Source organism: Sinohyriopsis cumingii, chromosome 11 (assembly GCF_028554795.1).
Source record: "Sinohyriopsis cumingii isolate HCF-2022 chromosome 11, ASM2855479v2, whole genome shotgun sequence".
Lineage (NCBI taxonomy): Eukaryota > Metazoa > Mollusca > Bivalvia > Unionida > Unionidae > Sinohyriopsis > Sinohyriopsis cumingii.
In genome coordinates this window covers 42,896,151-42,904,999 of record NC_142971.1, presented here as the reverse complement: position 1 = coordinate 42,904,999, position 8,849 = coordinate 42,896,151, and the positions used below count along the sequence as shown (strand labels likewise).

The 8,849-nt window shown below is 33.3% G+C and overlaps 1 long non-coding RNA gene across 1 annotated transcript; it reads right to left on the bottom strand.

Annotated features, from left to right (window-relative positions):
• Window positions 1-1,539: 1,539 nt before the first annotated feature.
• On the bottom strand, window positions 1,540-4,584 carry LOC149788019 (uncharacterized). Its single transcript, XR_016424135.1, has 2 exons — window positions 4,491-4,584; window positions 1,540-2,519 (listed from the first exon to the last, which is right to left on the bottom strand). It is a non-coding gene; the product is annotated as an uncharacterized LOC149788019 (long non-coding RNA).
• Window positions 4,585-8,849: the final 4,265 nt, after the last annotated feature.

The following is an 8,849-nucleotide window of genomic DNA, read 5'->3' as shown; positions in this document are numbered from 1 at the left end:
TTGTTAAGTACGATATTTACAGTATGGGACCAAATACGTGGAACTATATCGTAATAAGTTACTTCTGCCATATCGCATAACAAGAAACCATACAAAATGATGATTATGACTCGAGTATAAAGGCATTACATAATTCAAACTATTGCTTACTTATGTTTATTTATTGTCTTTAAAAAATTGGTTTTAAGAGAGGATATTTCTGTCGCTGTTAATTTGAATGTACGGTTTAATTTACGAAGAAATGGATCATCTAAGAAAATTGTCTTTGTAATCCGTAAAATAGCTTACTAAACCTGGTACCCAAATAAATTGTCATGTTTTCTCAACGCTTTCTTTCCACTATCAGTCCAGGTAAGTGACGTGCTGATACGGATCGTACAGTACTGATGAAGGAATCTGCAGAAATGTGTCAATAACAAATCCGTTTAGAACGAAGCTTGAAAAGTTCTGATTTAATCTTAGATGATTAGGGCTTCTACAACTCCTCGCTTTGGCGCCGATCTCCCACTTCTCACGTGAAGTTGATATGTATTTGGGTTGTTTTATATATTTAATTCCGTGTAAATACATATTTTGTCGAAGTATGCATGTCTGGGCACTTAAATAGGAGGTATGATTGTTAACAGTTACATGTACTGTACGCGTCTGCCTGTCCTTACATCCGTACCACAAATTGCCTATCAGTCCAAGAATTCAGTATGGTACCATGCATTTATGAAATTTTCTACAAAAGCATTGGGTGGGGGCTCAGTGAGATTTCTATTTTATTGCTCTTATTTTAAAAAAATGGCGCAATTTTCATCATTCGTGACCACCTTTGATTTAACAGATTATGTAATGCTGACTTGAAGATAACATTTCTTTGAGGAATTCCTGAAGCAATAATTATTTTATCTACTCTACCAGCAGTATTTTTAATCACTTTACCACTTATGTAATGCTGACTTGAAAATAACTTTTCTTTGACTAATTCCTGAATTAATAATTATTTTATCTACTCTACCAGTAGTATTTTTAATCACTTTATCCTAAACCTGCGGGAAGAAACACAAACCGGAGATGAATGTGCACGTTGTAGCACTAGAACTTGATGTATGTTGAAAACGTGTATGTAAATAGTTTACATGCATACGTTTTTCGAGAAGAACAAACCACATGAAATGTATTTAACTCTTGCAGATAATTAAATGCCTCATTCTTGGACGTAGCAACCGATATTTTTCTATCTCTTCCTTCTGTCTTTTTTCCTTCTTCTTTGTAATTGTCCTTCACACTCGAGAAACGCTTTTTAAAATTGTGTACACAATTAAAGCCCCAGATCATCCAAGATGCAACGGCCATATATTTTATGTGGAACAAAATAACATGCATAACATTTTACTGGACGTGGCCAGGCCGATATTTTAAAATTGTACTGCTCTGTCTTTTTATTCCATCAAGCATTCTCATCAGTTAGGTCAAAAGCCTTACAGTACAAACACATTTTCTGACGAAAATTATCAGCATAGACGGTAAAACATAAAACAGGAAGAACCATCAAAAAGTTGCCAGTAGATAAATAGCTATATTTTATTTTGGTTTTGGGTGTCATAGGCCGTAAAACGTTGAAGAGGAAGAACGTTTACAAATTTGCAATTAGATAAATAGCTCCATTGTATTTGTTTTGAGTGTCGTTATAGGTAGCCTTTTTTATTGAGGGTGTGAATATGATTCTTCTTTTTGATAATCCAAGGGGTGAGGGAACGAACCTCTACTGCTGTGATAATCTTGCCATCTTCTGCTTTGGATCATGTGACCACGTCTTCATCGTCTGTCCGGATTATATCGCAGGGCTAACTATTGATTTTTTGTGTTAATGTTTTTTACTTTCATCAATATTTACATTGTTATTATCCTCACGTCCTCTTTATATGCTGTTACTTTTATCGTTTCCGTGCTTTCCAAAACTTTTCCAATTTCTTGCAGAAAAGAGAAACGTCTGTTTATTCATTACTTTTCGGCCATTTTCCAAAAGGTACCCATTTAAGCTGATTTATCTTCATGCCTACAACAACATGCATTTTCCATAGTGTATATTTCTGACATGGAAATGGGTCCAACCGTTCCCAAACAGCGATAGTTAATCTTGCTGGGGGTGGGGTCAGATAGCCCAAGAATGATTGTGAAGTTGTGGTAAATTCTTCAAGACGTAACGTGGTTCATTCACGAAGATTTTGAACAAATATAGACTGGTGGTCAATATCTTCTATACTCATAGACTTTACAGTAACATATATTCTGGTTAGAATCTATTGGAAGTTTGCTGTGTGGATGTCCGGACGATTTGGTTTGGTTTTATGTTATGCGGGTGATCAACACAAGTAGATGTTTAATGCCGATGCAAATAGACTAAAGTGCCCTGCCCAAGGACACACCATGTAGCCTACCCAGGCTGATCCTGTGGTAGGATTTAAAACCAGCATCATTTTTGTCACGAGTTCGGCTTGCCAACCACTGCGCCACCGCATCTTCTGTTTTGCCTAGAAGAGATGTGTAGATAAAGACGACAGAGGCTTTTTCTTAAAAATGTTGACATCTTGAGCTAAAAAAATTTCAACATACGTCAAGGCCTGGAAAATATCATTTTGACTTCACATTTATATACAACTCTCTTTTTCTAAATATTTATAAACAGAAAATTTGCCGAGAGCACTTGAAACATCTCCACCAATTATGTTCCATTAAAATTTTAAATCAAATGTGAATCTGTGGATCTGAGATACGTTTCTTATCAGTAGGGTAATATTGCAATGCGCATGCCTTTATCTCAGTACCACCATCTTACAGTATGCCAGTCACGTGATAAGTGTTTCAGATAAGATATTGTATCCCCTCCACAATCTGGATTTTAGCTATTTTTTTCCAAAGAAATTACCGTATAACACTCAGTGCATTTAAAGTAAACATAAAGACATATTTTACTCCATGCATTTGTTTTGCCGTTGCTTACGGTTTTCATGGATGAAACATAATGTTTTGTTATTAAAAAGTAACAACAGATTTGTCTGCACTGAAGGGCCTCGGTTAGACCACAATCTGTTGTATTTTAAGGATACCTGCCGAGTGTCCTTGGTTTACTTAACAAATGCTCAAAACCATTAAATGATTATATCTGACCGGGAGGTTCTGATTAATTTTCGTATCTACAATCGTGAGGATAAAACCATTAAACGACGAACCAAGACCAAAGACAGTCCTGCGCCGCTGAGTCGTACATAGTTGTGAAAATAAGCCATAATTAAATAATTTTATCTTAACAGCGATGGAATTTCTTATCACGCGAAAATTTGATATAAAATCATATCTTATCAGAATAATGTTCTTAGTAAAAATAGAGTGCGTTATTAACAACGTTGTATTACAACCACCCGCTGTATCATTGAACTGCGCAGTGTAAGTTTCTGACAGGGGCAGCCAAAAGTCGTGTGAAAAATTGCGAAACAAAGTCTTTATTAGCTAATGTGAGCGAGTGAAACGCTTGAAGTACGTTTCATTTAAGAACATTCTGTAAATTTTAAAACATGGGAAAATAATATTTTCCTGCCTTCATCAACAATTACAAGTCCCACCCATACATACAAACGCATACTGAATTAATGAAACTTGATCATCGGTTAAACTTAGCAACTTTTTATCATCACAACTTTCGTATATGAATCGTGTACATGTGTTACCCAAATATGTAAGAACGGTGTTGATAACAGATTGTGTTATACTATCTCTTTCGCAAAACGTTCAGACTTTTTTTCCTCAAGCGCAATATTCGTATAAGTTGCATAAAATATAAGAAACGAAAACTTGTGCAAAGCGGATATATATATATATATATATATATATATATATATATATATATATATATATATATATATATCTGTTCACCATCCCCTCTTATGCATAACTGACATACTACGCAGAAATGTGGAGTAAGAGAGAAAAAGGAATTTGGGCTTAATTAAAACATTAAAATAGAAATTGCACCAAGTAACCTACAAGGATATGGTTCGTCGTGACGATACGTGAGCACTTTCCTTGGGATTTATCTACAGTGTTTATTAATGATACAAAGTTGCAACCATGTCGACATTATACAATGAATTCCTCGGTTACATGGTACACGCACTGTGATGTATACAGTATTGTTTTGTTTCTGTTCTTTTTTCTTAAACCTTCTACAATGTTCTAAAAATCAACTATTATTAAGTATGAAAATGTCAAAAGATCTCGATCTCTCTCGATCGACCATCGTAGCAAGATACGGGCTAAAATCTAAAGAAATGACGAACGTACAGGATTTTCGTTTGTGTCATCCCATATCTCTGGATTTATGAATGAGAGAGAGAGAGAGAGAGAGAGAGAGAGAGAGAGAGAGTTTATGGCTGGTTGGTGGTACTGTTACTAAAGCAGAATAATGACTTAGATCAACTGTAAATATACTAAAATAGTTTAATTACCTCTTGTTGGTTCGTCATTTTGCTTAGTTTCCATTCCACATTAATTTCCATGAGCCGGTAGTTAAATGGCTTAGCGTTCAAATGAATGACGTAGCTAACCAAGTGTTTGTAGTGCGCTACTTTTATTATTAAAACCATCTTTCACGTTTAAATCATAAGTGCGTATTATATTGATTTAGTCAATGTGAAGAAAAATAAAAACTAATAAAGAAAACAGTCAACTTATCAATACGAAAAGGTGATTGTGAATAGTCACAAAAGGCATTGAACTACATTTTGTAGCGTACTCACTCGGGGATGTGAGGAGTTCATTCACTTGGTCAATACACAGCTGCCTGTAGTAAATCTTAACTCCGTTCAAAGGCAAATATATGTATTTATTTGTAGGTAATATAAATAAAATATATGTACAGTACGTACGTTGTATCAATGATACACCACTCGTATATTTTTCATTAAAAAATCGGCAAGCCTCGTTTCCTTTTACTGAAAAATTTATACATCTCGTGGTATATCATTGATACAGCGTACATACTATATATATATATATATATATATATATATATATATATATATATATATATATATATATATATATATATATATATATATATATTGGTCAGTGTATTATTGTAGGCTTCGATGCAATCATCGTCCTGGGTGTGTAATTAATATCAAAATTGAAATGTTCACTATTTTGATTCTAACGATGCACTGATTACCGGTGCGTTTATAGTAATCGGAGTATTTCATACATACATTATCATACATCACTTACACTGCCATTTGTCATGATTAATACAAGTTTCAACTAAATCTAGCCGATTTTATTCTATGTTTTAATTTTGTGGTTACATTTTTATTTATTTATTTAGTTTTTAATTTGCATATTTATTATCAATAGATTTATTCAAATTAGACATATGACCTGGGGAGGGAATACATCTACCGATCGCTCTGCAATTTATCATAACAGACAAAACGGTTGATTTATATCCTATGCGAAAATATGCGAATCCCTAGAGGAGTTGCGAATGGTTGAAAATAGATCCAAACCTTCTTCGTCTTAAAAGCGGCGAAAATCAGATGTAGGTCGTCTGCTGTATGCTGTATAATGGGTTGAAATGGAATGGTCGGTTCCCCTCTTATTTCTTTGAGAAATGTAACCATAACACGAAATGTTGATAATATAGTACGGTTTGTAGCATTCATTTAATAAATAAATAAATAAAACTTTAAATCATCTTAGAATTTTCGCAAAATGTAATGGGGTTTTTTGGTAGTCAAATATAATACATTTCTGAACATATGAATAAATATCAAGACCACATAACAGCACATCTCACAAAGGTTTACAAAAGATTTTTTCAATAGAGAATGTCGGTTAAACAAATATGTATAAAAAATGAGTGCTGACTATTTAATTATTGCTGTCATTTACTATCCCCGTTTATACATATAGTGTATTAACCACTATTCACATTTAATTTTAAATAGTGAAATTCTGCTTTATTTGGGAAATATTATTTTCTAAAACTAAGTATACATGTAATTCGCTAGTTTATTTGGTTTTGTTTAACATGCTATTTTTTATACATGCATATTTAACAACTCTTGTTTTTATTCCACTTTACATAACCATGTATTTGTATTCTACTTTTTTTTTCTTTAGCGAGGGGAGGTGGAGGATAAAATGTGCTCGCCTTTACCGATCTATGCCATCTCGCCTCTGTCTGCATGTGTTCGAATCTCCGGTTCGACAAAAGTGGGTATATGAGAAAGCTTACCAGTAGCTTCCCATGGACTGGAGGCTGTTACCGGAGTTTTCCCGGGTTCTTCCTCCGCTAGTTATTCTTGTAGCCTATCTATGCTGAAAATGGCGTTAAACCCAAAACAACAATATCCTGTTTTTCGGGCAGTGTTGTAAGGAAGATCACACTATTTCTGCATGTATTCAGACAATATTAGAATTTGCACTCTAGACGTAGAAGGACTGTAGTGTAAGTCATGTAACTTGATGTAAAAGGATTGGAGTGTAAGACGTAAGATTTATAACTTGATGTTAAAGGACTAGGGTGTAAGACATGTCAGATTTGTAACTTGATGTAAAAGGATTGGAGTGTAAGACATGTCAGATTTATAACTTGATGTTAAAGGACCATGGTGTAAGACGTGTCAGATTTGTAACTTGATGTAAAAGGATTGGAGTGTAAGACGTAAGATTTATAACTTGATGTAAAAGGATTGGAGTGTAAGACATGTCAGATTTATAACTTGATGTAAAAAGTCTAGGGTGAAAGACGTGTCAGATTTATAACTTGATGTAAAAGGATTGGAGTATAAGACGTAAGATTTATAACTTGATGTAAAAGGTCTAGGGTGTAAGACGTGTCAGATTTATAACTTGATGTAAAAGGATTGGAGTATAAGACGTAAGATTTATAACTTGATGTAAAAGGATTGGAGTGTAAGACATGTCAGATTTATAACTTGATGTAAAAGGACTAGGATGTAAGACATGTCAGATTTATAACTTGATGTCAAAGGACTTGGGTGTAAGAGATGTCAGACTTATAAATCGGTACAGGACGTAAAGAAAATTTGATGGTTTTTTTTTACTGCAAAAAGGGCATTCTACAAGAAAATAGAACTTTCTTTTTAAATGTAAAAAAGTAACTTTTTCATTGTGTGAATTTTACAATATGAATGACGAAAAATTATATATATGAGAGAGATGGTTTACCATTTTACTACTCAAGATAATTGTGTTCATAAAATTCTCGTTTTCGTCAAACGATTCATCACAAATAATAAGAAAGTAAAAACAGCTGTATTATCTATTATTTAAGTATTCTATTCAACAGTCCCTAAAATTCTTATAAGAATCTAGTCTCAGATACTATATACTGAATTTTTCGTCATTCATATTGTAAAATTCACACAATGAAAAAGTTACTTTTTTACATTTAAAAAGAAAGTTCTATTTTCTTGTAGAATGCCTTTTTTGCAGTAAAAGACATCTCTTACACTCAAGTCCTTTGACATCAAGATATAAATCTGACATATCTTACACCCTAGTCATTAGACATAACGTTATAAATCTTGCGTCTTACACTCCAGTACTGTTACATCAAGTTATAAATCTGACACGTCTTACACCATAGTCCTTCTACATCTAGTTATAAATCTGACATGTCTTAAACTCCAATCCTTTTACATCAAGTTATAAATCTTACGTCTTACACTCCAATCCTTTTACATCAAGTTACAAATCTGACACGTCTTACACCCTAGTCATTTTACATCAAGTTACAAATCTGACACGTCTTTCACCCTAGACCTTTTACATCAAGTTACAAATCTGACACGTCTTACACCATGGTCCTTTTACATCAAGTTACAAATCTGACACGTCTTACACCATAGTCCTTTAACATCAAGCTATAAATCTTACGTCTTACACTCCAATCCTTTTACATCAAGTTACAAATCTGACACGTCTTACACCCTAGTCATTTTACATCAAGTACACCCTCGTCATTTTACATCAAGTTATAAATCTGACACGTCTTTCACCCTAGACCTTTTACATCAAGTTATAAATCTGACATGTCTTACACCCTAGTCCTTTGACGTCAAGTTATAAATCTGACACGTCTTACACTCCAATCCTTTTACATCAAGTTATAAATCTGACACGAAGTACACTCCAATCCTTTTACATCAAGCTATAAATCTGACATGTCTTACACCATAGTCCTTTTAAATCAAGTTATAAATCTGACATGTCTTACACTCCAATCCTTTTACATCAACTTATAAATCTTACGTCTTACACCATAGTCCTTTTACATCAAGTTATAAATCTTACGTCTTACACCATAGTCCTTTTATATCAAGTTATAACTCTGACATGTCTTACACTCTAATCCTTTTATATCAAGTTATAAATCTGGCATGTCTTAAACCCTAGACCTTTTACATGAAGTTATAACCCAAACACGACTTGCATCCTAGTCCTTTTAAATAAAATTATAAATCTGAGACGTATTACACCATAGTCCTTCTACATCTAGTTATAAATCTTACATGACTTACACTATAGTCCTTCTACGTCTGGAGTGCAAATTCTAATATTGTCTGAATATATATATATATATATATATATATATATATATATATATATATATATATATATATATATATACACACTCCCAGTTTTACTTATTTTGAAGTCTTTCTGAAACCCAAATATAATAGGGACAAACATTATTGGCTTGATTCAAAACAAACTAGGCAAAATTCAAAAGAAATTTAATTACCTTTGTGATTTTTAATCCAGTTCTGATTTCCCAATGA